Source organism: Leopardus geoffroyi, chromosome D1, assembly GCF_018350155.1.
Source record: "Leopardus geoffroyi isolate Oge1 chromosome D1, O.geoffroyi_Oge1_pat1.0, whole genome shotgun sequence".
Taxonomy (NCBI): Eukaryota; Metazoa; Chordata; class Mammalia; order Carnivora; family Felidae; genus Leopardus; species Leopardus geoffroyi.
Window position 1 is genome coordinate 52238164 of NC_059329.1, and position 26262 is coordinate 52264425.

General features: G+C 40.8%; 1 protein-coding gene across 4 annotated transcripts in view; it reads left to right on the forward strand.

The window, feature by feature from the left end:
- Nucleotides 1-26262, forward strand: part of TENM4 (teneurin transmembrane protein 4) — a 2911279-nt gene that overhangs the window by 1490864 nt on the left and 1394153 nt on the right. For all 4 annotated transcript variants that reach the window (XM_045483835.1, XM_045483839.1, XM_045483838.1 and 1 more), the window contains exon 7: nt 22869-22946. The gene's annotated coding sequence lies outside the window, so the exon portion shown is untranslated. The remainder of the gene's footprint in view (nt 1-22868; nt 22947-26262) is intronic.

The window sequence follows — 26262 nt, forward strand, 5'->3', positions numbered from 1 at the left end:
AATAATCACTGATGTGGTAGAGTATATTAATATTTTAGCCAAATACTCTCGTGGCCAGGATGAAATTCCTTTTCAGGACTCTCCTTTCCAGAGAGACTTGATGTCTCTACTTAAGCATGAGTGACTGGAAACAAGAAATCTCCTTCCCTACCCCACCATGGTGACATGGTCATAGACAAGGAAATGAAAAAAAGCATTGAAGGAGAAGGTCAGGAAATCTGTGTCTGATTATTGATCACTCGTGTGGCCATGAATAAGTTGTTGGGAGGGACACCTGGGTGACTCAGTCGGTTAAGCGTCCAACTCTTTTTTTTTTTATTTTTTTTTTAAATTTTTTTTTTCAACGTTTATTTATTTTTGGGACAGAGAGAGACAGAGCATGAACGGGGGAGGGGCAGAGAGAGAGGGAGACACAGAATCGGAAACAGGCTCCAGGCTCCGAGCCATCAGCCCAGAGCCCGACGCGGGGCTCAAACTCACGGACCGCGAGATCGTGACCTGGCTGAAGTCGGACGCTTAACCGACTGCGCCACCCAGGCACCCCAAAGCGTCCAACTCTTGATCTCGACTCAGGCCATGATCTCACCATTTGTGAGATCAAGCCCCGTGTTGGGTTCTGCACTGACAGCAGATAGCAGGCTTAGGATTCTCTCTCTCTCTCTCTCTCTCTCCCTCTCTCTCTCTCTCTCTCAGAATAAAGAAATAAACTTAAAAAAATAAGTTGCTTGGATTCCTAGGAAAATGCTTCTCAGACTTTAACATCATATGCTTACTGGGGATCTTGTTTACATGCAGATCCTGGTTCAGTAGCCCTGAGGTGGCCTGGGATTCTGTATTGCTAAGCAGAGCCACCTGATGATGATGATGATGCTGGTTCATAAACTCCACTAGAACAGTAGCTCTAGATCAGTCTCCTCTCATTTGGGAATGGGAGTAGCATTATGCATTTATCTTTCTCCCACTTAAAAACAAACAAACAAACAAAAACCCTTTACGTTTGTTCATTTTCTAAAAAACTAAAATCCAAATTTTTTGCTACATCCATTAACACCACTTATGAAACCCTTTGAATCAGGTACCAACCTCATCTCCAACTACTCTGTCTTCCTCCTAAATCTACAGTGCTCACCATTCTTCTACATGCCTTGTTCCTACACACCTTGACAACGAATCTTCTAGAATGTACTATATGATCAACTACTAGGCTGTGAGCTACCTCAATAGTTCAAACTAGCATCATATTAGTGTTTGTAGCTCAAAACTTAGCATATCATCAGTATATAGCAATTGTTCAGTAATTTTTTATTTAATAAAATTTGTTCAGCTCAGACTCACTCTCCAAAGCATAAGATAAGTGTTACCTCTTCTATGAAATCTTTCTTAGCATTTCCAGATGGGGTTCTAGTCAGCACCTTGTATGTTCTTCTCATGTGACAGTTAGGTGAGTTTTAATACTTGTCTTTTCTACTATATTCTGAGGTTCTTGAGAGCAGAGATAACCGTCTTGTCCATCTCTTGGTAATCATCACCTAGAACACTTGTAAGCCCACAGTATACCCTAAGTAAATATTTGATTAGTAAGTTATTGTGCGTGATGAACAAAAGAATTAAGTACATTTGAAGAGGCAGGCTTTATTTCTATTCCATGGATGAATTTCTTCTTCCTTCTGTACCTTCTTTTGAGGGCACAGATGCATTGTGCTATCCCCGAGCAGATTCTTAATCTACCAAGCAGGGCAGTGATGCTGTGGTTAGGGTCCATTGGCTGGAGGCTACAGTAGATCACTTAGTGGCATTTGAGTTGCTCAGAGTGGGAGCAATGGTCTTGTCTCACTCTGTGATAAGGATAAGGCTGTCAAGTGGTTCATGACAATGTGGGCATCAGAGATGACAGCAGAATTGACCTGTCACATGCAGAAACCCATGGAGAAAGAAAATTATAAGGAGGTCATAGGAGTCCTGAAGCATTCCCTTTGGAGGCTGTAATATGGAACCTACATTGACCCAATGAGTGACAAGAAAAGGGAAGAGTGAGCCTAATAAGTACTGCACACTGACTGTGTGCTGAATGCTTTCATCCATTATCCCATTTACTTCTCACAGTGACTCTGCAAGGAAATTATTGCCATGAGAGTTCTAAGAATAGTTACCATATAATAAGCACTTTATCCACACTATTTTACTTGGTGTTCAAGCAATATTGCATTATACTCTTACCCTTCATTTTACAAATCTCTGTCTGAAATGTGCATTTCAACATGTATCAAACTTACACGACTTTTCTAAGGGTTGGTTTTCTTACTAGGCCTGTAAGCTTTTTGAAACACATATTTTACTCATTATCACACTCCTCAGAACTAAATATACTCAGTCAGTTTGAATTGAATTGAATTTTTCTACACCAAATTGCCTTAATACCTCTTTGAGGGTTGGGAAGGTATATTTTTTATTTTTATATTCTCAGTTCCCTATACAGTGATTTTGCATTACAGTTGATTTAAATGGTTATTGGATGGATGCATGGGAGGATGGATGGATGAGAAGGTCCAGGAAAGAGATTAGCAAGTTTTCTCCACTAGATTTGGAGGTGAAAGAGGGGATATGAGGTGAAAAAATACTATCATGGGAAAGGATCTTGAAAGTCAGCATCTAGGTGAAGCAATTGAAGAATTGTATGGAATTGTTTTTCCATAGCATACAATTTAGATCAGAACATGGAGATTGGGAAGTGATGTATGAGACCCTGACACAAGGTACTAGAGTGTATGTCTTCATTTTTAGGATTACTTGTGGTCACTTTATTTCTACTGTAGCACTGATAGCCTTTTCCATGCAGTCTATCTTTTGGAGCCAAATCAATTTGATAAAAATGGTGACATGAAGATAATATGACTTGAATTATTCCCTCAGGCAGCTTGCAGACTACCAGAAGATAAATATATTATCTTCATGAACAGCTGTAACCCAAGATAGAAAAAGAAGAAATGCCCTGAGATGGGCTATAAGTACTCACAAAAGGAGAAGTTAAGACACACTGGAGTTCTCTTTTGAGGCAAGGCTGCCTGAATGAGTGAAGAGAATGAGGGTAGGTGGAGTCAGGGGAAAGAACAGCTGGAATAAACTGGAAGAACAGCCCTCTACAACAGAAACAAATTTGATCCTCAATGTAAAGATAATGAAACTGAAATTCAGAAAGGTAGAATAAATTGGATGAGTGGGGTGGCCAGCATTCAAACCTCAGTTTTCTGATGCCGAAACCCAGGGTCTTAAACATTTGGCCGGTCACCTTCATGAATTAAGGTGGTGTCAGGAAATGGAGAAGACAACCAATAAGAAGTTGCAATACCAGTATGAGATATTTACAGAGCCATACTCTCTTCTATGCCCTTAACTTACAGTAAGTCAGTCTTCACAATAGCCCTGTTTTACAAGTCAATAAACTAAAACCCAGACAGGTTGAATCACTTGTTCAAAGTCACAGTCAGTAATGCTTTGAACCCAAGCAGTCTGGTTGCAGCATGTGTTTTGAAATAAAAGCTGCAGGGGGTGCCTGAGTGGCTTAGTCAGTTAAGCATCTGGCTCCTGATTTCAGCTCAGGTCATGATCTTAGGGTTCATGGGTTTGAGCCCTGCATCTGGCTCTGTGCTGACAGCATGGAGCCTGCTTGGGATTCTCTCTCTCTCTGTCTCTCTCTCTCTCTCTCTCTCTCTCTCTCTCTCAGCCTCTCCCCTGCTTGTTCTCTACCCCTGCCCCACCTTTCTTTTCCTCTCAAAATAAATAAACTTTTAAAAACTGCAAAAAAATTATAGATGAAGAGGAATTAGTATCTTCTAGATGCCCCAAAGTCTTTCAGGAATGATTACTTCAGAAGTGGAATCGAAGTTCTAACCTCCTCTGTACCAAGGGTCTCTCTTGGGTCAAAAATATGATCATCCCTTTCTTGTTTCTCTCTCAAAACAGGATAAAAATAAATAAATAAAACTAACAACACCAGAAAAAACCAAGCTGTAATTAGCGTCCTTATCAGTGGAATTCAAAACAAAAATTAAAAAGCAGCTGAAAGGACTCCTTTGAAATGGAAAGGAAACTATTTTAGATTACAAAAAAGTATGCCAATTAAAAATGATTGATATGTTATTTTGTTAGTGAGTCATGTTACCTTGTTACAGTTTCATTCATTTCTTGTTGACTAATGAGCTCATTGAAATAAAGAGAGGAATTTAGATTGAACTTTAATTTTCTTTAGGGTTTCACATATGTTTACATTTCATTTTAGTTGTTAAGCAATCCCTATAGTTTGCTTCTATTTTCTATTTAACTTGAAACTAAAAAGGACAAAGAGAAGAAGAACTTGCAGTTTGGCTGAGACACAGGCCTTGTTTGTTGGTGTGTGTTGATGGTTTAAAATAATGGAAATTCCCTTCCATTGATAATAAACAAATTATCATCAAAGAAACAGAATCACTATTGGCCAAATATGGTCACGGATAGATGGTGGGGAAAAGTCCTCAGTACTAGCAACTTTTCTGACTGTATGGCAATGCGAAAATAAGATTGGAGTTAAAATGTTGATCCTTGTTCTTCCTTGGTTCCTTTTTAGCCATTTGTACTTGGCCATGAGACAGCATCTCTGTGCCTCCACCAGCTCCTTTGGTATGTGGAACATAGAGTGCTATGGGACCCACAGGGGATGATGTGGAAGAGTGCTCTAAGATGTATGGGGTCCTAGAAATACACGGCCTCTTTAATATTATTTCTGACTTTGGGCTTTTTCGTCCATGGGAAAATAGCTTGAGTCATCACAGCTATTAAGGAAGATTCCCCCTCCAGATCTCCAGCCCCATTAATATGACACATATTATAATGGAAAGAGCAGTGAGTATAAAATCGACTTGACGAGGCACCTGGGTGACTCAGTCCGTTGAGCGTCTGACTTCAGCTCAGGTCATGATCTCATGGTTCCTGGGTTCCAGCCCTGCGTCAGTCTCTGTGCTGACAGCTCAGAGCCCGGAGCCTGCTTCAGATTCTGTGCCTCCCTCTCTCTGCTCCTCCCATGGTCATGCTCTGCCTCTCTCTCTTCTCTCTCTCAAAAATAAACAATTGGCTCAATGACATCCTTTTTTAAAAAAATCTTTCCCATGATCACATGCTTGGGGTTTCTCAATTTTGTTAATGTTTGCAAGGAACTAAATTTGGGCTTAATTTATTATCATTTTTAAAAATTTCATTGATGCCTGCTATTTATTTTTTCTTCTACATATTTTGAGTCTCATCTCAGCAACGCCTATACTCTGGATGGAATGAAACTGTAACATTCCTGCCCTGTGCAACCACTGATATTTCTGGTTAACTCTCAGCTCCAGAGCAGCTACCCATTGGTAAGGCATATCATTTGCTCGTTCTGATCATGCACTGCCCAACACACGAGAAAAGTGTCCTACTCCTGTGATTTGCCCCGTGAACCTTTCGTTCAGCCTCTCAAATACCTCCTTAAATTCACCAGCAGTCCCACAATCTGGTCTTGGCCTCCTTAGCCATGCCCACTGTATGCTTCCACTTTGCCGTTCCAGAAGATGCTTCCATTTGTTGCATTCCGGAAGAGGCACTGAGGCAGAAAACTGAGGCACTTATTTCATTCACCTCCTCTCTCTAGGGCCATGGTCTTGCATTGCTTATTGTCCAGTGTCTAGAAACAGTGCCCTTGTATATTCTGTCCAGTTTTGTAACTTTCATTTTTCAGTCAGAGGACAAGTTTAGTATCAGTCTGTCATGGCTAGAAGCAGAAGAACACTGTGTTTCTAAGAAGTGGGAAACTTGGGGGCTAGTTAGGGATCGCTTCCAATCTGTACACCTTGTCTTCATTCATTTATTTGCCAATTAGTATTAGCATCTACTTTTAATTTACCCAGAGGGTCTTGGTGAAGACCAATTTAGATAATGGTTGTGGAAGTGTTTTGCACACTAAAATATGTATTATGTAAAAATTATGTGACATTAAGCATGAATAGTTTTCATTAAGCACAGATGCTTAAAAGGATTAGTCAATGTACATGATGAAACAAGTATTTTCTGGCATCTCAGAAAGGGAGATAGGAGCAGGGGGATGACATTTATAATTAATTACTGTGTGCCACATGCTATACTTGTGGCTGTATTTATTTGAGGAACCCTTTAATACACATGTCAGTTTTTTTCCCCATTTTACAGATGAGGACACAGAGATTTAAAGGGGTTAAATCACTTGCACAGCCAAAAAATGATAGATTCAAAGCCTGATGCGTGGATGGCAAAGCCTGTGCTTTGGACTTGTTTTTCAAAGATTTCTTTCTCAGACTGAAGGGCTTTGTATAAACATCTAGACCGGATTGCTGAAACTCTGAGATTTACCAACTGCAGAAGGAAACCCAGCCTATTATGGTGTGCTGCTTTCTTCTCAGTGTTTTTTTTTTTTTTTTTTTGAACTTGTTGGAAGCTTATTGTGTAAATGGTTCTGAGGAGTGTGAGAATTATTAGTGACAGCCACATCCCCAAAGAACAGAGTCACTCATTTGTGTGTGTGCATGATAATGAGTGTGTATGCATGTTTCTGGAACTGCTTCTAAGTAAGTCCTCTCCTTTTTTTGCACCAGAAATCTGGCTTTAAATAAAACTATTAAATGTAGTGTAAACATCACTAAATTGGGATGTTAGCATTTAAAAATTGTTCCATGCCTTTTCAATGTGTTTTGCTGTTTTCCCTGCCTAATTATCATTATTGTCAATATATGTTAGCATGACCTTTTCTGATTGAATAACTTCAACTCTGTCTCAAGTGCTCACAATATCTTAACTTTTAAAATTAAATTATGCTCCAAAATGACGAGTATATCCTATCACAAGAGGAAGCAGGATGGTGGGAAGGGTATGGTCTCCGTCAGAACCTTAGAATCATAATTTTTAACAAGTGAGGATCAGAGAACTTAAGGAAAAGAAAGTCAGGGCACGGACAGTACTGGCTTGAATTGTTACCATGTAGGCACTATGTTGGGAGTGATTTCATATACATCACCTCATTTAACAGCCACAAAACTCCAACAGGGAAGAAATTGCTATCGCTCTTGACAGTAATTGACTCAGAAGGGAAACAGGCTCGCACAGCTCAGTGTGGAGGTGGAAAAGGGATGTGCCTCCCACCTCTTTCTGATTCACAAGCCCAAGCGTGTTTTTTTTTTTCTTTTTTGTTATACAAATGGCTACTCAGTGTGTTTTTAAAAGTGGAAACCTTTTGATATTGAAAACTCTAACATGTAAAAGAGCATCCTGGGTGACTGTGAAATACAATGCAAGTGGGTAGTCCTTTATCATTTTGGCCTCAGATTCAACAAACATGTATTAAATGCCAGTTATGTGCTAGACACAACATCATTTGCTTACATGTTCATTATCTTACACAAATTTCTAAGTTTATTTTTATTTTTTTTTTAATTTTTTTTTTCAACGTTTATTTATTTTTGGGACAGAGAGAGACAGAGCATGAACGGGGGAGGGGCAGAGAGAGAGGGAGACACAGAATCGGAAACAGGCTCCAGGCTCTGAGCCATCAGCCCAGAGCCTGACGCGGGGCTCGAACTCACGGACCGCGAGATCGTGACCTGGCTGAAGTCCGACGCTTAACCGACTGCGCCACCCAGGCGCCCCTCTAAGTTTATTTTTAAGTGTATTTATTAATTTTGAGAGAGAGAGAGAGAGAATCCTGATCCGGCTCCATGCTGTCAGCACAGAGCCGTGAGATGATGACGAGCCAAAACCCAGCTTAACTGACTGAGCCACCCAGGCGCCCCTATCTTCTTCCCTTCTCACAGTGAATTTGGAAAGTAGGTGATGTTCTTCCCATTTTATTGCTGAATGTGAAAATGCCCTGGCAGTGGCTCATTTGTGTTACTTCTCTATCCAAAAGTGAAGGAAATTGAAGGGGAAAGAGTCATGAAGCAGCTGCAAGCTTTGCCACAGATTACCCAAACCTAGAGCAAAGAGTAAACATCAGAGACACTCCAAATCAAAGTTGTTTTGCCAAGCCTGTTTTGCCACACACCACTTTTAGTGTGACTTAGCAAGCATGTGGCACCACAGAACCTTTCAAGCACTAAGCCATTATTAGTGCCCACTCTAGAAAAAAGGAAAACAAAACAAAAAGGAAGAGTTCCTGTTCTGTAACAGCCCGTGGTCCCATCAGAACTGCCTACAAAACTAGTCTGGGAACTTAAAGCACTGTTAATTAGCTCCATTAAAAATGATGTTGCTTGTAATCAGAACCATTGCAAGCCTTACATAGCTAATATTTAGATGACAGCCGTGTGTGTGTGTGTGTGTGTGTATGTATATATATATATATAGATAGATATATATATCTCTATATATGTATATCTATATATATACATACATATTTTTTTTCCTCATCCTGGGACTTCTCAAGAGGGAAAGGAAAGTGTTAATATTTATCGAGTACCTACTGTATGTCTTGTGCTCTTCTAGCATGTTTATATGCATTAGCTATTAATCTTTGCATGCATTATTTTCCTGTTTTAAATTGGGGAAACCATGTCTTTCAGAGGTTAACTGATTTGAAGTGACCAAAGTCTCCTAGGAAGCACATAATGTAATGATCGAGTGAGCTGTAGAGATGGACAGGATCCGGTCTGAAACTATACACTCTTCTTTTCAACTGTGTAACCAAGAGGAAGTTCTGAAACCCCTTGAACCTACATGTTCAGTGACAAAGTAGGGGTAATGACAGGGTAGTTGTGAGGATTAAATGAAATCATCTGCACGGATTCATGTGACACTTTCTTTGATACATCTTAAGTGTTTGGTAAACGTCAGTTGGCAAGGAATGGTGGTGGTATTCATGTCAAAAGCAGCATTTGTTTCAGATTAATTCTCAAGTCTGGTCTTTTTTTTTTTTAATCTTTTTTAATGTTTTATTTATGTTTAGAATGAGAGCATGAGTGGGGGAGGGGCAGAGAGAGGGAGACGAAATCAGAAGCAGGCTCCAGTATCTGAGCTGTCAGCACAGAGCCCAACAAGGGGCTTGAACCCATGAACTACAAGATCATGACCTGACTTGAAGTAAGCCACTTAACAGACCGAGCCACCCAGGTGCCCCTCAAGTCCAAAGTCTTTTATGACACCATACAGTCTTCTACAACAAGCTTTTCTCATCTTGGGAATTCTTTCTTTGCATGTATTAGTTAACTTAAAAGAGACAACTTCGGTCATAAGTAATCTAAAATCGGCTTAGATGGGGCGCCTGGGTGACTTAGTCGGTTAAGTGCCCGACTTCAGGTCAGGTCGTGATCTCACTATTCGTGAGTTTGAGCCCTGCGTCCGGCTCTGTGGTGACACCTCAGAGCCTGGAGCCTGCTTTGGATTCTGTGTGTGTCTTTCTCTCTCTGTCCCCTGCTTGTGCACTCTCTCTCTCTCTCTCTCTCTCTCTCAAAAATAAATAAACATTAAAAAAGTTTTAAATCAGCTTAGAAAGATGAAAGGCTCATATTAAACCTATTAAATCTTTGGTCAGTAAGTTGTTTGCTTTACTAATGTTTTTTTCCCCCTCTTGGTAAGTCTTTCCGTAGGTTGAATTATTTCCATTCCCACAAATGCAATCTGTGCCATTCTGAGTGGAAACGCAACTCAGTAACTATCATTTAGACCCAGGAAAGGAGACTGATTCTTGAAATATCTGGAGACAGAGTGGCCATCGTGATGGCAGAGCAAGGTATACAAAGACAGCTCATTAGTTCCAATTAGCAAAGGCTCCTCGTCCACCTTTGGGAGATGCAAGGATTTGTGGTACAGAAAACCACACAGTTTGCTTCTGTGAAGGACTGGTAATCATGGCACACTAGGGCATTTTTGTAATTTCTTCATTTTCTGTGTGTAGTTAGTTCTCACTAGGAGATCACAGGTGTGAACTGGCAAAAGTATGAAACCAAAGCACAGAGGCCTTAATTGGCTAAAAGGAAGGTATGCTTTGGAGTCAGAAGACTTGAGACTGAGATCTAGATCTTGCACTTTTCTAGTAGTTTCACCTTATGCAAACCATTTTTTCCCCACTAACTTGGTTTTCTGTAAGATGGAAGAAAATGGTAATAAAATGAAAAAAAAATCCCTGTTCTTTTTACCTCTCGCAAGTGTTGGAAACGTCCTATGTTACGGGCATGACAGTGCTTTACGCTGATTCAGTCAGTCAGCAAATATTTATTAAGTATCCATGTGTCAGATACAGTTAAGGTCCAAAAATAATTGTTTTTATTGTGGTTGTGGTATTAGCCATGAATTGTTTCCCAATCCACAGAGAATAATCATTCTGGAACCTAAAACCCATTTCTAGCTTATCTTCACACTTTGGAAGAGCATTAAGCTGCGTGCCAACCCCTGAACACCCACGTCCACTTACACCCAAGCTGCTGTTTCTGCTTCTTTTTTTTTTTAATGTTTATTTATTTATGAGAGAGAGAAAGAACGTGAGTGGGGTAGGGGCAGAAAGAGAAGAGAGAGGGAGAATCCCATCGCACTGCCAGTGCCGAGTCCCAAGCTGGGCTGGAACTCAGGAACCCAGAGACCATGACCTGAGCTGAAGCCAAGAGTCAGATGCTTAAGGACTGAGCCACCCAGGCACCCCTGCTGTTTCTTCTGGAATGCTCTTCCCTCACTCTCCAAATCATGCTCAGGGCTCAAATACTTCTATTGAGATTAAACCCAGGTGGATTAAACCCCAGAGAGAGGCCTGTTTTCTTTTTCTTTTTTATAATGTATGCCTTTTCTTCTCAGGGCTTCTGAAATTTAAATTTGCATACAAATCACCTGGGGATCTTGTTAAAATGCAGATTCTGGGAGTCTGCATTTTTAACTGTCTTTCTGGTGCCTCTGCCCCTGCCAGTCTGTGGATCACCCTTTGAGCGGTAAAGTCTTAGAATACTAATTCTGGGCTTAAATTATTCATCACCAATAATGCACAACTATATTTTCTTAAATTAAAATTTACTGGTAAATTCCCCTCTGCGAATACGCACGTTAAGGGAAGTGCCTGGTGGTCTTAATGAAGTAAGAGAGACGTGAGCTTAGACAAGTCCCATTGCCTCCTTGGGCCCAGTTTTCTCATCTGTTAAACAGGCACCTGGCCAATTCCTGCCTTGCCTCCCTACCAGTGTGCCTGTGAGTGGCTTCAGAACATTAACTGTGCTATACAGCCCTTTTAAAAGTAATTATTTTATTTTCAGTGATTTTACCTTTCCGTTTATTTTTAAGCCTCTTTGAAAGCTCTTTGTATGGGGCTTGTCATGGAACTAAAAACATGTCAAGAGGCAATTGGTGTTCTTGGTTGTCAGAGTCTCTGCTAAACGAAAGGTTAAATATTCCAGAATCAGGGCCTTCCAAAGGAAAGCCGTACCCCTGAGAGCGGCCAAATATCTCTTCCTCAAGGGCCATGCTTATGATGCAGTTCTTTCTGTCTACCTTTCATACGTTTGCACCTTCTCTCTTCCTCATGGCCTAGTAACAGCAGCACAGACTTTGGGGTCCGACATTTGAATGAATGTAGGCAAGATGATTCCAAGAGAGTTAGCCTTCCTGAGACAAAGTATCCTCATCTGGTAATCTGTGGAGTGGAATTAACAACAAAAGATAATAATAAGAGAAAGAGGAGAAAGGGGAGAAGGAGGAAAAAAAAACAAAACAAGAGGAAGATGGATAAAGCTGTCTAACTTGTGAAAGTCAGACCCGATCAGATGCAGTGTCTGGCTTGTAGCTGGCTGGGTCTTTGTGAATGTAGGTTCTTCCCCCAGCCTATCCTTAGCCGTCCTTTCTCTCTCTGTTTCTTGTCCTCTTTCCAAACTTCTTCTTCTCCATTGGGCTTCTTTTCCCCTCCATCATCCAAAAATGTGTGTGTGAATAAATGAATGAATAGGGGAAAGGATGAATGGGCAATGTTATAAATACTTGGCATCTTTAATTTGACATTCTGTCTTTTCGAATCTCTGAAGTGTTTTCTTCTTCTTTTTTTGCTTATAACATTCTTGTAAGACATCATTTTTGACCTTGCCTATGGGCACCTTTGCTTTACCTCTGGTTCTTGTGTTCTTATGCCTCATCACTATAACTGCGAACTTCCTGAGGGGGAAGACTGGTTCTTATTCATGTCTGCATTAGCTGTGTCAAGCATGGTGGGCACACGCAATTCTCCCAGCAATGTTTTGTTGAATGAATGTATGGGAAAAGGAAAGAAGGAAGAAAGGGAGAAAAAAAAAAAAAAAAAGAAAGGAAAGGAAAATGAGTTTGCTTTTCTAAACTGAAAGTCGCTTTTCTCAGACAGTGCCTGGCACATATTAGGTGCTCAGAACATACTCACCAAAGATATCTTATTGCCAATTTAAGTCTTGGGTGGATTCCCCAATGCCAAGCACATGATAAGAAGTGTTTGATTTGGGGACCTGCAATGACAAACACACAGAGTAACCTGGAGAAATGGAGAAGGAGAAACCATCTTTTTTCAGTTCAAAGATGTCAAGCTTTCATGTCATTGTCCACCCGGCCTCTGCAGGTGGATGGTTGCCAGGGCAACCATGGCGCTAAGCCTTCGCATTCATGGAGTTTTCCATTGATAATTGCTAATGTGAACGAGTGCTGGCTTGCACTTTACGCCTGCCTGGCTTGTAAGTCTACCTTAATTGGATGTGCCAAGATTGAGGAAAAAGTAATCTGCCCTTTCAAGACAACTGACAGGGAGATGAAGTGTTGTTTGGGCCTTTATTGTTACAATTTTGCTGACAAAATTACTATGAACTGTCTTCTCTGGATGCATAGCCTGCCTTTGTTGACAGAACCCTGGTGTTTATCTTCCAGGGGTGGTATATTAAGTCAAGGGAAACTGGGATGAAACGTTTGGAGCAGTTTCGTGGAAATTCACTTTTTTTTTTCAAGAGCAGTGGGGAGACTTGTGGCAGTAGGGAGAAGCCTGAGGATATGAGGATTTAGAAAGGGGTGAAAAAGGAGCTGATTACATACTATGGGCAAGACATCGTGTCGGCCTTTCTAATGCACATGGTCTTAATCTTCCCCATTCCTACAAGGTAAGTGTAAAATCTCCAGCTACAAGTTAGGGAAACTGGCTCTAAAGGTAAATTCCTCTGAAGTCTCAGTTTGAAATTGAGACATGTTGTCAGGATTCAAAGTCAGGTCTTCTGGAGGATAAAATCTGTTCCTTTATCTATTCCTATCTGCCAGTGGGAATTTGGACAAGTCACTTCCTTCCTCATTGCAATTTTCCCTCGCTGGTCCCATTTTTGCTTTGTGAAGTCTTCCCAAAGCAGTCCACTCCTTCCTGCTCCGACAGCTCTGTTAATATTTAAATAGATTGACCTCCATTTAGAAAACTTCAAGAGCCTACCAGGTTTTAGGGACAGTGGTAGGTGCTAAAGACACAGATGGATAATTTGAGTTATTTTATAGGAGCTTACCATCTAGATTCTAGGAGAGGCCATAAAGGAACCAGATGCATTCAATTAGAGAGAGTTGGTGAAAAAGAAAGAAGTCTGTATGTGTGCTCTTGAGCACAGAGGAGAAGAATTTTACCAGGGAACAGGGCCAGCAACAGCCCAGAGAGCAGTAGTATGCCCAGGTGAAGAGCTATAGGACGTTTAGTGTTTCAAGAGCAGGACGTAACTCAGGAGCTACTGGAGACGCTGACAATGGAGAAGGGTCTTATGAGGGAGTGTGGTCATAAACCCAGAGATACGAGAGATTGGTGTTCTTTGCGGTGGGGAATTTCCAATGATACATTTCAAGGCCAGAATCAGCAAAATTTTTCTGTCAAAGGCCAGAGAGTAAATATTTTAGGCTCGCAGACCACATATGGCCTCTGCCACGTATTCGTCTCTCTTTTTTTTTCTTTTTCTTTTTTACAACCTTTTAATAATATAAAAAACCTTCACTGGTGGGTGTAAAAACACAGGCTGCAGGCCACATTTTGTCCAAGGCTGTCGTTTACTGAATTCTGCTTTATGGCTTAGTCTCCAGTCTGTCATAGTCCTGGTCACCAATCTTTGATGTCTCAATTCTCCTCTGAAAATTTAATGCCTACTTAGGATCAATATATAGTATCTCATTTAATTTGCACAACAATCTATTTATGAGTTGTAAGAGCTTAATGATTTTTTTTTAAGTTGAGTAAACCCTGAAGACAAGCAGGAGCACTTCGTAATTCTTCAATTCTCGTGGACCATTAGAGATTTCCTAAATTTTTAAAGTGTAAAACGGTTGCACTTTTATTGTGGACATAATTTAGTCCTGCAGTACTTCCTAAGTGCATAAGAGCTACCAAATAGGGTGGTATATACCCTAAACCATGTATACAGTACCTGATAAAATAAGGATTTCTCAAAGTTAGTTTTGGCTATATGACATTTTTCACTTACGTGCTGACTCTAGAAGGAAATTTTCACCCAATAAGGTGTGCACAATATAATGGGACAGTTAGTGTCCTGGCCTAGATCCAGACTCTCTAAAAATGCAATTCATATTTGTTTTAGAAATCAAGTCATGTGTGGAGCTGATGATTGACAAAAAACCCGATCATGTTTTCAGTTGCACCATGGCCCAGTCATACCTCTGCCATTCTATATAAGCAAGATTATGTTGTTATTGCTCTTGTCTATTTCTTTCTTTTTATGTTTTTTTTTTTAATTTATTTTTGAGAGAGAGAGAGAGAGTGCAGAGATAGAGAGTGCAGAGAGAGAGAGGGAGACACAGAATCTGAAGCAGGCTCAGGCTCTGAGCTGTCAGCACAGAGCCCGATGCAGGGCTCGAACTCACAAACCGTGAGATCATGACCTGAGCCAAAGTTGGACGCTTAACCGACGGAGCCACCCAGGCGCCCCTGCTCTTGTCTGTTTCTAATTGAAGTGCAAATTCTTTTTTTATACTTACCCCTGTGCAATTTCATTGCCTGAATTTTAACTCCCTGATCAAACTGTTGAGCTTATCTTGATCTTTGTTTTACCATCCACCACATTATCTGTCCTTCCTAATTTCTTAGAAACCAAGGTTTAGAGGGTCCTTGAGGTTCTATTGGTTGGCACTACAGGGCCCTAGCACTTAGCTACCCACACTCTGCTCGTGCACTTCCAGTGATGGGGAAGGGGGAAAGGAATCAATACCTCCCACTGCATTATTGAACAGCTCTAATGGCTTAAAAAATGGGGTAAAACAAAGGAGCAAACACAGGCTCACTCTCAGCAATTTGTGTGTGTCATCTTATCTTATTCTCCAAGCAACCAAGTGAATTAAGTGTTCTTATATTAACTATAAAGATGAGAAAACTGAGGATAAGAGAATGTTCATTTATCTGTTGCTCCAGCTGGGAAGCAATGGAGATGAAATGTAATCCCTCTCTGACTCCAAAGTCCAGTGATACTTCCCTGCTTCCGTAGGTGCCTCATTATCACTAAAGATCTTCCCTAATGTTGGACCAAAGTTTCTTTCTTTTGTGCTCTGTTCACTGTGCCCTCCAGAACTAGCTCCCTCTTCCCCTGCCTTTGCTTGTTGGAGGGCATTATTCAGAGTCAGGATAATGCAGCAGCTTGCAAGCTCTCAGGAGGAACAAGCAGTGGACCTTGGGGGTAACCACATGTGGGGCTATGGATACAAGTTTTGACACAAGATAAATTTGGGTCTGGATCCCAGCTCTTATACTTACTCTGTGACCATGGTCAAGTCATATCAGTTCTCTGACCCTTATTTTACGTGGTATAAAATGAGCAGTATACAAAAAATTAGTTTAAAAGAGTCCTACCTCCTAGTGGGTGTTGTGAGGGTCACCACCATGATACTGGCAAGCTTGGCACAGTACCTTGTAGAATGAGTGCTGGGTCATGTGTGCTGCCATGTTGTTGCCGAGTATTCTGGGTTTTTACAAGCAGCAGTGCATTCATTTGTGTCCAACAAGGCAATGCTCATTATTTAGCTTGTAACCGTCTTTTTCTCTGTTACTGATGAAAGCATTGAATAATAACAGTTCATTCATACTTTCATCCTGTGTAAGTGCCAAGGGATGAGGTTAAATTCATCGCATATGCTACCTCATTTCTTCCTCATAATATCCTTGAAAGGTAAATACTGTTGTTATCATCCCCATTTTACACAGGGGTAAACTGAATCTCAAAAAGGTTATGCAATTTGCCCGAGGCCCCATGGGAAGGGAGTAGTAGAGATGGGATTCAAACCAAGGCAGGCTGGCTCTGCATCTGTCCTACTCTCAGCCTCTGTGCTGAACTGCCTCAGAGCAGCTCGGGGCCACAGGAGCAGAGATTCCATCTTGCTCTCATTCCAAATACTACTCAGCTCTATTTCCTCTTGGTGTTATTATGATGTCTTCATCTCTCCCCAAATCCCCAATACTTTGTGTGTTCCATGACTTGTCCCATCTTCCTCAAGAATGCAAAAATTAATTCTCACTAATATGAACAGTTTGTCTTCTTTGAACCTGTTTCCCCATCTATAAAATGGGGATAGAGATCCATATTCAACAACGCTTTTGTGAATGCTAAATGTAGTCATTCAAACCCAGTGCCCAGATCAATGTTTGGCATGTCTGAATAGGTTCCCTTTCCTCACTGCCTACAGCATTTGCATTCAAACAGATGACTGAGCAGGATAATTCATGTATTTGCTTGCTCAGCAACTATTTATAAACTGCCTACTATAGTAGGGCTTGGTTTCTGCATTGGATGAATCAGAAAAAAATTATACTGGAACATTTTATAAACTATACGAAGGAAACAGATGGTCTGGTGGGAGCCTAGAAGGTCGGTACAGCTTCCCAGACTGAGGGGAATTTGATCTGGGTGTTGAAGAAACATTAGGAGTTATGCAGACAGCAGGGGGAGAAAGGAGGCCTTCTAGACTTAGTCATCTGGGAATAGTGATGGAAAAAGTGTGAAGAATGCAAATATTGGCTTATTTACCCACTCTGTTGGTCTGCCATTCCCAGGAAATTGTACCTTCCATTGCTTCCCTTTTCGTGCTAATTTTTATGTAATATACAAGCAACATAATAAAAATAAAGAAATTAAAATCAATGCATCCATCTAATGCATTGAATACTTTTCTTTTTCTAGTCATTATCAATGAGATTCTGTCAGATTTTATTTGTATTAACCAGTCACTGTTACAAATGCATTGTTTCTATTTTTGATGTTTACCATTACTCATGTATTTTCAATGACCTTTACTTTTACATATTATGTTTTATATTTTTAAACTGTGAAAAAGTCCAAGGATAACTATCTTTGAGAAAGTCACCAAGTGTATAGACTTTGAACAAAATGCCTAGGTTCCAATTGTGATGCTATAAGTACTATTTTTTTTTCACTCTGAGTAATTTATAGAAACTTTAGTTATGTTGTTATTGTCGTTATTGATGTTGTTTTTTCTCTCTAAATTGGGATTAACAATAACTACTTTATATTTATTTTCACAAAAATCAAATAGGTTGCATAGGAAGCACTGAGCCCAGTGTCAGGTGATTAATGGTGGCTACGATTATTAATATATAATGCCTTTCTATTTTTATATACATATAAATATATATGTAAGGATATCTGATTTGATTCTTAGCCAGGGACAAAAGCACACATATCTTTCTTTTCTTTTCTTTTCTTTTCTTTTCTTTTCTTTTCTTTTCTTTTCTTTGTTTCTCTTTTAAGTTTTTAAGTTTTTTATTTTTTATTTAAAAAATTTTTTTTTACATTTATTCATTTTTGAGAGACAGAGATAGACAGAGCACAAGTGGAGGAGGGGCAGAGAGAGAGAGAGGGAGACATAGAATCCGAAGCAGGCTCCGGGCTCTGAGCTAGAGTCCGACACGGGGCTTGAACTCACAAACAGTGAGATCGTGACCTGAGCCGAAGTTGGACGCTCAACCGACTGAGCCACCCAGGAGCCCCTTTTGTTTATTTTCTTAAGTTTATTTATTTATTTTGAGAGAGAGAGAGAGAGAGAGAGTACGCACACAAGTCGGGGAGGGGCCAAGAGAGGGGGAAAGAGACAATTCTAAGCAGGGTCAGCACTGTCAGCACAGAGCCCCATGTGGGGCTTGAACTTAAAAACTGTGAGATCATGACCAAAGCTGAAATCAAGAGTTGGGTGCTTAACCAACTGAGCCACCCAGGTGCCCCATTTTTTTTTACTCCAGACTTTTTATTATCTGTCTTTCAATAAGAATCTTATGAAATTGAAGCATTATCAGATGCAACTTGTTCATTGACTCGTTCAATTTGCTAAATGCCCGCTTTGTCCTGAACACTGCCGTAGGCTCCTATGCAGCTCGCTCTCTGGATGGGAAGGACACGGATAAGCATATGATGACAATGCAGTGGGATAATGGCTGTCTACCAACAAGGGCTGCACAAGGTGCTGTCGGACTCAGAACTCAGCATCTCATCGTGGCTCCCTGTGCCCCAGAGTGACATGCTCCAGCGTCTTCCACAAACCCCTACTCCTGTCTCCACCCCTCTCCCTTACTCTCCCCCACATACATGCTTTCTTCTGGTTCCCTCCTCTTGTTTCGACTAGGATCTGTGCACAGGCTCCTTCTCTGCCAGAAACCCTTACTCAACTCTTCACGCGTTGCTTCTTTCCCCTTGTCATCTCAGCTTAAATGTCATTTCCTCACAGAGCCCCAAGCCATCTATTGGCCTGTTGCCCTCTTTTTGTTTGTTTGTTTCTAACCTAGCATCTTGATCATTTTCTTCTTAGGATGTATCAAGTGTGTAATTGCATAGCGCCCCTTCAGGCACCCCTTCAGTGTTCTGCTTCATGCAGAGACCATATTTGTATTCATCCCCATTCACACAATACCCAGTAGAATGGAATGGAGAAAGGGCTCAGTAAAATACATACTCAGTAGATGAAAATCAGGAGAGTGATCTATATATGGGTTCAATCTCACCGAAGGGATAAAAGTTGACTAGAGGGACATGGAGGAATCATGTTTTATTTTTTTTTTAATTTTTTAAATATTTATTTATTTTTTAGAAAGAAACAGAGTGCGAGCAGGGGAGGGGTGGAGAGGGAGGGAGACACAGAATCTGAAGCAGGCTCCAGGTTCTGAGCTGTCAGCACACAGCCTGATGCAGGGCTCGAACCCACAAACCATGAGATCATGACCTGAGCCTGAGTCAGAAGCTTAACCGACTGAGCCATCCAGGCACCCCAGGAGAAATCACGGTTAAGTATCATGATTTGGAGGCAAGCACACAAGTTTAGAATCCATTCCGATTTGTCTTTAAATCTCCATCTTGCTACATACCAAATACATGATCTAGGCAAATCATCTCAATTTTATGGCCCATATCACCTTCATCTGTGAAATGGAGATAATAGCACCAAATTGCTAGGTTGTTGTGAGTAGTCAACTTAAGGTATTCAAAGCACGTGGGTAAATAAGCAAAGAGCATTATTATGTGTGTCCTCAGATGTGATAAGGAGGACCATGAATTGTGTGGGCTGAAAATACTTTGGCAGAGTGAGTCCCCATGTTTCAGTCTGAGAGGGAGAGACAGTGGTCTGACCCGAAGCACTAGGCTGCTGTGAGGAAAATTGAATTGTTGCAAAGTCTTTGGAAGTACAAAGTGCCTACAGCCAATTTTTGAAGGTCAAAGATTTATAGTTTGTTTGTCACAGCATCCAGGATGTAGAATAATGGTCTTTCCTTATCCCAGGCACTCGATGCTGTACATGTGGTAGTTCATTTAATACTAATCATCTATAAACTGCGATTTCCCTCGCTCTACAAATGAGGAAGCTGAGACTCAGAGATGTTAGGAAACTTCCTCAAGACCATGGAATCTGTATGTGACAGAGCTGGACTTCCGGCCAAGTGGCGTGGCGTCGCCAGTGTGCTGCACAGCCCGTGTGTGCAGAGAGCCCTGTGGAATTTAAATTGTTACATGTATGAGTTCGAATTCCTACTCCACCACTTACTAATTGTGCAGCCCTGAACAAGGTGTATCATTTCCCTCAGCCTCCGTTTCCTCACTTAAAAGATAGAAAGATGGTGATATGTCCTTAGAAGGGGGTGGTGACGTTTAAACAAACCAGCATATGTGGTTGGTAGGTGTGGGCCTCGTGGGTGATGCTCAGTGAAAGGTGGCTTGCCTTACCACTCACACTTGTACTGAAATCTGCTCGTGGGTCTTGACAGAGTTGAGATTTTATAAGCCTTGATGGCTGTTAATTGAGAAATATGCATCCGTGACAGGTAATCAATACGCTCATTTGGCAGTCAGGTTCCAGATGAAATAAAGCTAAACGATGATGCAATTAGCATATACAAACAAATCCCCCACAGAAGCCAAATAAACTTGACTGTCTTCTCCATCCTAATCATGCCACTGTGTTTGGAATGCATCTGGAAGGCATTTTCCCGGTAAATCTGGACCCAGCTAAATAAATAGAGCTTCTTTCTTGGATGTTTGCTTTACCTGCTTTCTCCTTGGAGCTCAGTTTCCCTCCGCCCAAGGTAGACAGCACGTAGGCCTGACTGCTTAAGTGTGAAGGGCACGCTGCACACCTCGCTGACAGACAGTGTCCCCTGAAATTCACTTTGTCATTTCTTTCCCGGTTCTCAGACAGAATGACAACAGCCAGCGATTTTAATGGGGAAACAGTTCAGGAGGCAGGTTCTCAACAGTCTCTGGCAAATCTTTCTAAAAACATCCTTCTCCTGTATTGCAGTGGGTGAATTACCAAACAACCAGGTGCCTGTCTCTGTGGTCACTTTCACACTAACCTCCAACTTTCTCGTCTGGTTTTCACAACTGCAGTTATTAACTTGAAAATGCATCATAACTGTCACATGCCAGTGAGCATAATAAATCATAACCTGAGCTGATTGTTTAGCTAAAACAGTAAGCCATGATTAAAAAAAAAAAAATCCTACATCCTCTACTTATTAGCCCGGTGTCTTGGGCAAGTAATGTTAATCTTCATGCCTCTGTTTTCTATCTTTCCAAAGAGGGTGATGACAGTACCTGGCACTGGGTATGATGGGAAGGCCAAATGAGATCATTTATGTAAAGTTCTGACATCACTGGCTGGTGCAGAATAAGCTCACAATGCATACTGTAGCTATTATTGTCATTACCAGTCTAAATTGTAAGTCAAAACCGAAATGAGACTAATTTGGGTCATTTAACCTTTCCATCCAGTCCTCTCTGGTAGGCTTGGGATATTGCAAAGAACATGAGCTTTAGGGACATATAAACTTGGATTCAAATTTTGGCTCTACCATTTCTGTGTGACCTCATGTAAGTGACCTAACTTCTTTGAATATCAGTGTCTTCATTTGAAAGCTTTTTACAGAGTGTATGTAAATATAAATGTCTCCTCCCAGAAATTTGGAATTTTAGCTTAAGCTAAAGCAAGAAAACTTGTGACTGTATTAAGAGTCCATGACTGTTATGGACCCATGACGATCTTGACACTAGAATGATCTGAAACTGCTTGCAAAGTAAGTAGCCAGTGATAGGACCAGTAAACTGGAAAGGGCCTCTTGGTATCATCTTGTCTACTGCATTCATTTCATGGAGAGAAAAACCCCAAAGAAATTCAGTGGCTCATCTGAGATGACACAGTAGGAAAAGGCTGGGCCCCAGAGCTGAACCCAGTTACCTTACAGTGATCAATATTCCACCTCAGTCTGTCAAAGCAAAAGAACAAAATAAACAAACACCAATTAAATGTAGATTAAAAACAAAGGTTGAAGGGAAAGGAAAGAAGGAAAGGAGGGAAGGAGGGCAGGAAGGGAAGAGAATAATCGAAACAAAGGTGGGGCATCATTTGGAACGAATGGCAGTCCAGTGGTGCAGATTATGGTGAAGCCAACGTGATAAAGTGGTGAAGAGGGTGTGCCCAGGTGAGCCACATGGACTCGGCTCCCACCTCGGCCTCCGCAGGGCTGTGTAATCTGCAAAAGGGGACTTCACTGCTCCATGCCCCAGGTTTTTAATATTACACTCTTTATATGTGTGTTGTGAGGGCTAAAGAGATGATTGGTATAAAATTATTAGTACAGAGCCTCACGCATAGGAAACATTGAATACATTTAGCTGTTCTTATTAAATGTGAAGTTAAGTATCATTTCTTGTGTTTTTTTTTTTTCAATTTTTAAAGCAGCTGTTTTGAAGTCATTGAGATATTCTGCCTCCCCGCCCTTTTTAAGTTAAATGCCATGAAGCTAACACTGAGAAAAGGTGTTGGAAGTAATTACAAGAGAAGGAGAGGCTGGGGGAGGGGGCTGCAGAGGAAATAAACACTAATACCTGTGCAGGACCTGCTAAGTATGTGTATGGCACTGTGGGGAGAGCTTTTCGTGTCTTCTATTTAATCCTTATCACAGGACTATGGGGTAGGTATTGTTGTCCTCATTATACACATGAGGAAAATAAAAGTCTGAGCAATTAACGTTTGACCAAGGCATTTCTGGCATAAAAACCTCTTTCCTCTCCCTTTCAAGATATAATCCCTGCCTACCAAGAATGCAATGCAATCCCTGCCTACCAAGAATTCCAAACAAGCAGCCTACATTCCCAGAAATCATTAGAAGAAAGATCCAAGAAAACCATCTATTAAGGGGTTGATGTGTGTGTGTGTGTGTGTGTGTTTTCTTTCTGGTTTTTAGGCAAGCTATTGCTGTTAGCTGCCCTGTGTCATTGCCATGAAGTACTCTTGTTCGTTTTCCCATCCTCTGTTCCCTTCTATAAAATGTGAATCACCACATTTAAAAGTAGGCAGTCTCCTAGTTTACATGTTCTTCTGTGTTTTCTTATACCCAGGATGAACAGTATTGCGGCTCACAAGAAAGCTTGAGTTATAGTCTTCTTCTTGGACATTGATGGAAACGTCTGAATAAGGTAAAATCATATGCATTTTAATTAAATTTTATATATGATTAAGTTTATTATTATTCGCTCAAGCGTTTGTGATTTGCTTCATGCCGGTGGACAAGCAGGGAAGGGAAAAGCAATAACTGGGTGTTATTTCCCTTCTCTTTAGTCTTGAGCAAAACCCTGTGGGTTGGAAAGTGGAGTTCTCAACAGACATTTGTTAGTAGGGTCTATCACAGTGGGTGGAGGAGATTGGCATTAAAAGTGCAGATCTTCTGGGTTTGGATGGATTGGTTTTCTTCCTTGTGTTTTTTTGTTTTTGTTTTAAATCTTAGAAGTCTTGAGGAGAGGACTGAGTCTTTATTTGTAATGCAAAGGGAAGGTCTAACACTTTAAAAATTCTTGCAGGTCAGATCCCCTCTCTGCTTAAATCCCTTCTCTGCTTAATAGATTTCAATTAAAAATGAGAAGAACTATATTTAAGTAAACTTAAGTAAATTGTTTGTTGTATGGGAGGAAAATATTTTCCTGTATCCTCAGTTTAGTGCCTGGGGCTTATGGATTAAGTTGACAAAAGACAGATTAACAGGAGAAAAAGTTTATAGATGTGTGCAAAGCACATATACGTGGGCGATTGGGTGATGAGTAATTGAAAAGAGTTATAGATTGGGACTTGTGTGCTTAATTTAGGATGGAAAAGAGGCGGGGAGGAGAAACTTCTATAGGAAGATCACATAGGTTTCTTTAAGAAAGACAAATGGGTTTTTTTGAGAGGACAAACAGGAGATAAGAAAGTTTGTGATAATATTTGTCTCTACAGATATGAGTGGTCTTTCTGTCTTCTTCAGGCCCTAAAACTCCCCAGGAGACAGGATTTAACAGCAGATTTACTTTTGGCCTTTCTTCTGAGAGCATACCCACCCTCAGGGAGGGAATTTATGGCTGTCTTCTTTTCTCAGAAGTTTCTGCCTTTAGTCAAATAAGGGAAGATCCAAGAAGGGCAGCTTTTTTTTTTTCATCTGTTGAATCTCAAAAATCTTCAGCTAAAAATAATCTGCATGCCAACTCTGGGGTTCAAATAGGTCCCCACACTGGTTATCAGCAGATATTCCTGCATTTGTCTTTTTTGTGTATTAGCATTTCACAGTCTGTTAACCTTTTTAGCTTAGAGTAATCAGCATTTAGCAGTGCATGTCTGAAAATACAATATTATATTTTATCAGAAACTCATAAGAGTTATCGGATATTCTGTGCTTTTTCATACTGTAGTCTTTGATTTCAACCATAGCTCATGTCTAAGAAAGAAAATTCCAAAGGAGATTTTGTGGTATATCTCTGTGATGGTGACATTCTTTCAGGGTGCAAAGAAGAGAGGGGTATTTAAGTTACCTCCGCTGATGGGAAATTATTTTAAAAGTACCTGGAAGAGTAAGGAAATAGAGAAAATCATCTGAGCAATAACCTAGGTGAAGAAGAGGAACAATATTCAGCATATAATAGTGACCCAGATGTATAGCCCAGACTGTTTCATCCTGCCATACCTTTGTAACTGCTGAGAACCACCTCTGACTGTAGCCAGTCTTCTGTCCTTAAAAGTCAGAAAGAGGCGTAATCCTTGCCCTCCACTCAAGTTATTACAGATGTCTCTGCTTCTTCTGTCTGTCTCACCACTTCTGTGCCATGCTGAAGTACATCACACCTCCATATAACTAGTGGAGAAGGAACAGATTGAGTTGGCTTGTCACTACTCATGATAGGACATTCTAGTGGGAAAAGTCCTTGTGTGAAACATCCTGTAGGTCCCTGGCCTGTCTCATGTCCAGAATACAGCTCTTTGTCTATAGCTGTTGTACACATATATTGTCCAATGAGTTGTGGTCAGGGTAACAAATCTGCATGGCTTAAAGATGACAAAGTGAAAGAAATAGTCCTGGGACTCTTTCCCAGGAAGGGGCTCTTGAAATATCAGGTATTTGTAGAAGAACTCCCATTTGGGGGGATGCTGCATTTCTGGACTGACCAGACTACTGGCTACTGAATCCCTATGCATTGCAATCTACTTTAGGAACTTTAGAATAGCAGAATTTCCCTGGCTCCTATGTGGGGATGTGACTGAAACCTGTTTGGACGAGTCCAATTCTAATTTCCATTGAATAGGGAAACACAAATTTGGACCCACAAAGAATAAAAGGGAAGCTACAACTCTATGCTATAAGGAGCCATGTAAGAGATGACCTAAGGGGGAGGGAGTGGCACTTATGAAAGAACTTCAAAGGGATGCTTGCTTGCGAGAAGGGTCCAGGGAGTGAGATATAAATGACCCCAGGCTTTCCCATTCGTCTAGCTGTACCAAGAGATGCTGGGAATTACTAACAGGAAAGTTGTTGTAATCCTCTTCCCTTCCTTCAATCCAACTTTCTAATGAGCTGGAGGGATCTAAGATCGCAAATACTGCTGTTTCTCCATTCGTTCTAAAGCACATCTCTGTAAAACTCAAATAACAGGGTATTTTTTTTCTTTCGCAGAAAAAAAATAAGTTAATGGATAAAATACTTTCATTTTAAAACTTTCCCACCCCTGTTTTCTCTTGAACCTCCGAGACCGGTTCTCATTCGGCCTTCTATGTGCACCTGCCAGTGATCACATTAATAAAAAAGCTGAAAATGATGTTCATGGAAAGATTCAGAAATAGGTGATCGTGCTAAAGTCATGATGTATTTTTTTTATAGATTTGAATGACCTTACTCTGGTTTTCTGTTGCATTTTTACACAGCAATCTAGTCATAGTTTCTGCTCATAAAAGTCATACCCGCTTTCGATACTGGGTTTAACTGTATCTTTTGTATGAGGGCTGTGTAACGGTCGTGGTGTTGTGTGATTTCCAGGTGTTCTGCCACCTGCACAGGGTACAAAACCACTGTTCAGGGTCATAGTTTCCATTTGTGACTCCAACACGTGGATATAATATTTGTTATTATTGATTGTGTTTCCGAGAACCTCTTTCTAAAGCACTTCATTAAGAAGAGTTCTAGAATGTAAGAGGATATATTTGCCCAGATTTACCAGGCAGAGAGCTGAGGCTTGGGATGTGATAGGCTACAGGTCACTCGATCTTACTGAGACACATGGCATACTCAAGTAAATGCCAACTTAGTGAGTTGCCCAGGATATGCAGGGGGTGACTCCCTCTTCTTGGAAACTGTCCCTAGCCAGAGGGCAAATAGATGCCCTGACACCACTCTTACAAAATGGAAGCTAAAAACAATTCAAGACCAGTTAGCCAGACCTAGAAAAGGGACTGGAGAGTTGGTCAAAAATATTCACTGAGCCCCTGGTGTATTCC